Raw genomic sequence first — 6,000 nt, forward strand, 5'->3', positions numbered from 1 at the left:
CGATCAGTTAACGACGGTAGCGAGATCAGCGAGATCGCGAGATGGCGCGGTCATCGCAGTGAGTGGCGGTAAAGTGGCGGACCAGGCGGACGACGAGCAGACACGCGGAGAGCCGCCGAGGTGGGTGCCGTGGGTGCGTTGTTTACAAGAATAACATAATAGCGTTGTTTATCGTTGTGCTCCAGCTTGAAATGGGGAAACCACATCGCGTTCATTGTGACAGGCGATCTTTTCGAGGAGAACCAACTGAAGGAGAATTAATGGGTAATCGAAGGGCCGAGCTGCTCAGAGCAGACCCTCCCGCATTCACGCCGTTTTGGATCGTCTAACGACGTTTCATGGACAGGTCGTTTCGTCATCGGGAATCTTCAGCGGCAGTGCGCGTGGCACGATCCGTAGGTAAACTCGTGCTTGTTGATTATAAGTGCGCGCGGCTGTGTAGCTAAGCTCGTCCTTGTTGATTAGACCTGCGAGGCAAAGGCACGCCTTGGTCGACGCGTTAGTAATCTTTGTAAGCACTTTTGAGCATGCGCGGCCGATGTGAAGTACAGATAATAGTCCAACTCGTCTCACAAAAAAAAAAAAAAAAAAAAGTTGCTTTTACGAAATGGAAATATGTTCCATATCTACTGTTGCATATCTTATTTACACAGTCTGCACCTTGTACGTTTTTTCTCTCACGCGCGTGAGGAATATACAGGAATCATATGGCTTAACAATAAGAATAGTCTGGGCATAGGCGGCAACTGCGGGGGTCTCGAGGCCCGATCCCTTAGAGTTCCCTGGAAAGGCAAAGGCCCCCCCCCCCCCCCGCCCCGCCCCGCCCCCCCCCCCCCCCCCCCCCAACCCCCAAACCCGGCCGCACACCCACACACGCCGACACACCTGGGAGCCTTGCCACAACCTCTGTCCCGTACTGCCAGAGGCTGTGAGTTCAATTCCCACTCCTGACCCAATTTTTTGCCAGCTCTCTTTTCTTTTCCCCTTTGTTTGACGTGACTCGTTTTCACCCTTCATTTTCTATACGTAGTATTCCAGGCACTTCCGGTCGCCATGACAGTGGCCAGAAATCTGTTCCGGTCCGGGTTTTGTTTCCATGTTTTTAACGGGAACGCGTTCGGGAGGTTGTGTTCATTCGGTTATTCTATTAATATTCTTCGCGTTTTATGGGTGTCCACATGGTTACGGAGATGCCGCAGAGTTTTTCATTCGGCTTCACAAACTTGTTCCTGTACCTTTCCACAAAATGACTTGGTTCAACATAATGTTGCAGTCAAGTACATTGATTCCACGCCACAACACAACGAATATTTTCACACATATTTTCAAACAGGTTTCACAATTGTATGTACATAAATTCTCAGAGCGTTTCCTCGCTTTACTTTGCAGTTCTGGATGTAACCCCCGTTGGACTTGAAACCACTATACTCTGTTTCACATTATGACGTACAGCAGGAAAGGCTACAAGCCCGAGCTCCTTGCTCTGGGGCATATCTCGGCGACACAAGCTCTCGTGACTTAAGAGCGGCTGCCAACGCCATGAGCTCACGCTTCCAGCCTTCGCTGCGGTACACCATAAGGTGAAACGACATAATCTCCGGGTAATGAAGGACTTTATCGACCCACGAGCACTCGGAACACTCGAGTTCATCAATTAGCCCGAATAATACTGCTGTCGGCTTCTATCACGGAACCTGTATGCACTTCACAGTCGGAGTAGCTATACACTAAGTTCGACTGACCCGTTTAACAAATACTCTGTCTACCGTGAGAGAGTGAGCAAGAGCACACTTTCACTAGAAAACACGTATCTGTCTTCGAATGAAAGGGTGCTCTTGTTCACGTCAAGAACGTATACGTTTGTCAGCAGACGTAATAGCGTTTCATAAAAACTCACTGAGGAACGAATTATGCTAAACAACACGCTTTACATTAAAACAGGCTTGAAGAGTGCGAGGCGTACCATATGATCGGGCCATCTGCCTGATCGTGACCAGTCTAAAAAAAAATGGCTCCTTTTCGCCCCCACAGTTCGAAGAAGTTACAGCAGTCCCTGTGCCATGTTCGCGCAATGGAAGCGAAATGTTTACTAGAAGTATGAAGAGTGTGGTGCGTGTAACTTTGTTTGTTTTGCCCGAGTGTGCGTTAAATGTTGGAGCACGGTGTGACGACGATGATATGCATAGTGCTTCAATGGGTTTCAGTGTGGGGTTAATGTTGCCGCCATCTGTGACGGCTAGCGAGGACGTCCCGTTGCAGTGCTAGTAGGGGGTGTCACAAACCTCACTGAAGACAGACGTGCAGTCAGCAAGAGCGGCATTGTTGTTGCCGTCGTGAGTGGCACCAACGACCGCCGCTCCCTCCAGTGCTCGGTGATTGCTAGAGTAGCTTGGCAATGTGAGACATTCGAAGCGCGCATTTTTTTTGTTATATAGAACGAAGTCTATGATGGTGCCGCCGCGCATTGTCGGGGCACTGACGTCTGGCATCAGGCGTAGGCCCAATTCCACAGTGACGAGTCTGCGGAATTATTTATTCTTGCAGCCGCTGAGGTCGACAATGAAGTCACCGGTTGGAATGAGCGGGACTTTCTCGCGACAGACCAATTTTTTTTATACACCCTCCCTCCCCCCCCCCCCCCCAACACCCCCCAGGTTGAGTCCGACATCCCCCGAGAATGTTTTACAGAGAGCACACACAAGGCTACACCCCCCTCCCCTGCACCCCCCTACAGCCCACCCAAAAATTGTGCCCTCCCCCCCCCCCCCCCCCCCCCCAGGTTGAAAATTCTGGATAAACCACTGCGGTGGAGCATGAACTGGGGGACGGCCGCCTGCAACTCTCCGGGAGACACATAGACAGTGCTACGATCATACATTGGAGAGCAGTGGCGTACCAACTTGTTTCTGAGTGGGGGGGGCAAGACAACCCCCGCTCCCCCTCCCCTCCCCTCCCCCCCCCCCCCCTCCGGTCGCAAATTTCTACTATTTTACTAGTGATGGGCCGAACTTTTGCCGAATCGAAAGTTCGGCGCCGATTCAGCGGAGCCGAACTTTTCTATAGATTTGGCAAATATTCGGCAAAGATTTGGTAAAAGGTTTACGTTTTTTTGTTTGTTTTTTCTTCTTAACTTAAAAGCAACTAGTAGTGCCTATTGACACAGTTATTACTAAATAAGGTGATATTCTGCAAGATAATTGTATCGGTGTCGCTTTTGTGTGTTTACTTTTGCAATTTTAGTGTCTGCTTCCAGAAAGTGGCGTGACAACGAGGTTGGGTAGCAGCCGCCGCAGTCATGAATCACGCTACGAGAGTTTTGATTTTAAGACTTCATCAGCGCAGCCCTGGATGTGTGTTTACATTTTTAAAATAAAAGCAATCACTACGTTCTTGCTTTCTCTGGAAGTCGCCGTTTCGTGCGTGAATACGATTGCAACGGTTGCTGAGCCTTCACCTGAAGAGATAGCAATATTGTAAATATGCATGTTTTTCGATCTGAGCCACTTGACGTCAGCTTGGCAAGAAAGTGCGCGTTCCATATTCGCAACGTTCCGTTTTTAGCCTTTCAAATTCCGGTTTCTGGTGTTAGGACACACACGGACGTTCAAGAAGATGGGGAGAGTTAGGAATATCGGATATCCAACGTCGAGCATGAAAGTTCTGTGTTTAGTTTTATGCAGATACATGAAAATCGCGAAATAATGCGAACTAAAACGCAATATTATTCTGTTTTGGCACAAACTACTTGTAAGCCGAAAATAGGATTTTTATAATAAAAATAATAATTTTATTTGCACATACTGGGAGGGGCCCATGTGGTGGTGTGCGGGGCTAGGCAGATAGCTGAAAACCCTTACTCAGAGCGCCTGCCAGCCCGCCACCACATGTGAAAAAACAAACAGACAAATAAATGTACAGAATATACGCACTACAGAAAGTGCGTAAAAAAAAAAAAAGAAGGGGGAAAACATGTATCCCATTATGACGAGGATGCCAGCTGCATCCCATACATTCTGGCTAGGGCTGGGCGTCGATTAAAACGTTTAACCCGATTAATCGCGACCTTTCAATGGATTAATTAATCAACTAATCGGCCTCGTTCATTCTCATACAAAGTATAAAAAAAAAAAGAAAATTGGTTTTTGATTTTGTTGAATTTGTGACAAACGGCGGAATATACCATCTGGATTTCGAATCGGCCTCCATGTGTAATTCAGAACAGTTCAAAGACACTCACGCTCACAGGTCATTACTTTATCTGCACGAGGAAAAGAGGTTCGTTGATATTCTCCGGCAAGAGCGACCTTCCTTGATTGTTCACAATTGCCTCCGCTGCGCTAAACAGACACTCAAACGGCGTTGAACTAGACGGGACACGTGTAAGCTAATCCAATTGTCTGAGGTTACTAATCTCGCCCCTACAGGTTACTTTAGGCTAAAATTTAGCCTAAAGTTGGCTCTTCATACAGATGTACTCGTCCTCTCTGCGTGGTGATAGCGCTGACTTTCAACCGTTTTAGTTTCGTCAAAATTTTACCGATTAACCGGTTAAAAATTAATCACGATTAAATCATTAGTAGATTAATCGATAGGTTACTGGATCGACTTCCCAGCTTTAATTCTGGCAAGCTTCGTGACTCTCCCGTTTGACGGCAGTGGGCTGCGGGCACTGAGCGTAATTGTCCAGTTGTCAGTCAATGCTTCAACTACCTCGTTTCATGAATGGAAAGATCAAATGAAAATCACGTTATCCAGAATGCACCGCCTGTCGCTTTCGCAGTGAGCCGCCTAAATTACTCGTCGACTTGTGTTCTTGAGGCAGAAAATATTGAAGACAACCACACTCGCAAAAGCTCACGAACGCCCAGTTACCGTGCCGCCTACTCCAGACCTCGCCGTAACCGCTGGTTGTACTAAAGCGATGGTAACCGCGCAACTGCGCGGCGTCCATTTGCGATCCATGGCCCCGTCGCGTTCGTGCGCGTGCGCAGACATTTGCCGAATTTTTATCGAATCTTTGTCGAACTTACCTTCTAAATTTCGGCATGTGCGGAAATTTGCCGCATCTGAAGTTCGGCAGATTCGGTCCATCACCAACTTTTACGGCGCAGGTGATAGGCCCTCTAGCACCGACGCTCACGCCGGATTGGCCGTTCGGCAACGTGCGGAAACTTAAATATCGAATTCGGACGGCGCGTATATCACTCAACGAGCGTTAACCCCCTCCCCCCTTATACCCCCGTACACGCCGCTTTGCAGCCGGCAACCCAAGCCCCACTATCCCCCATCCACATCCGTAAAGAGAGTCCCATACAATTTAGTTCAGCGCGTCCACAACATTCGTTTTTCTTTCAGCGCTAATTGTAAAAAAAAAAAAAAAAAAAAAAAAAAGAAATGTAAATATCGCTAAATGCCTTCACAATACAAAATGTTCGACGAAAACAACAACAAAAAAAAAAAATAGAAGTCCAAAGCGTAGATAGAACCGTGGTCTGCTACGTATGAGGTAGACATCTTACAACTAAGTTACGCTACCGCTTCGGAAACTCGCATTGTAACCACTGCATATGTTGACGGCGGCAGCGCCTATCTCCACAAACCTGCCAATCCGGCGTGAGCGCCGTTGCTAGGGTTTGTATCGCCTGCCAGTGTTTCGCCTGCCAATCCTCGGGTTTCTATCGCCTGCCAGTCCTCGGGCGCCGCCGGCCAGTGTTTGCCCTGCCCAGTGGCGGCTGTTTCAGGGGGGGCAAAACACATGCCTTGCCCCCCCGCTCTGAAAACTGGGGGGGCAAGTGCCCCCCTTGCCCCCCCGGTTGGTACGCCCATGTTGGAGAGTCTTGATGGCACACGCGTCGCCGACCGACGTTGCTGATGTCTCACCGGCGTCATTGAGTTCGTAGGGCCTGTATCGGGGCTGAAGTTCACGCTTGTAGATTGCAACCCCATCGCAATTTGCAAACTCTACTCTTTTTGGTGGGGCACCTATTCAAGGCGACGCAC

The sequence above is a fragment of the Ixodes scapularis genome, unplaced genomic scaffold (genome assembly GCF_016920785.2).
Source record: "Ixodes scapularis isolate PalLabHiFi unplaced genomic scaffold, ASM1692078v2 PGA_scaffold2__306_contigs__length_199485367, whole genome shotgun sequence".
NCBI classification, from domain to species: domain Eukaryota; kingdom Metazoa; phylum Arthropoda; class Arachnida; order Ixodida; family Ixodidae; genus Ixodes; species Ixodes scapularis.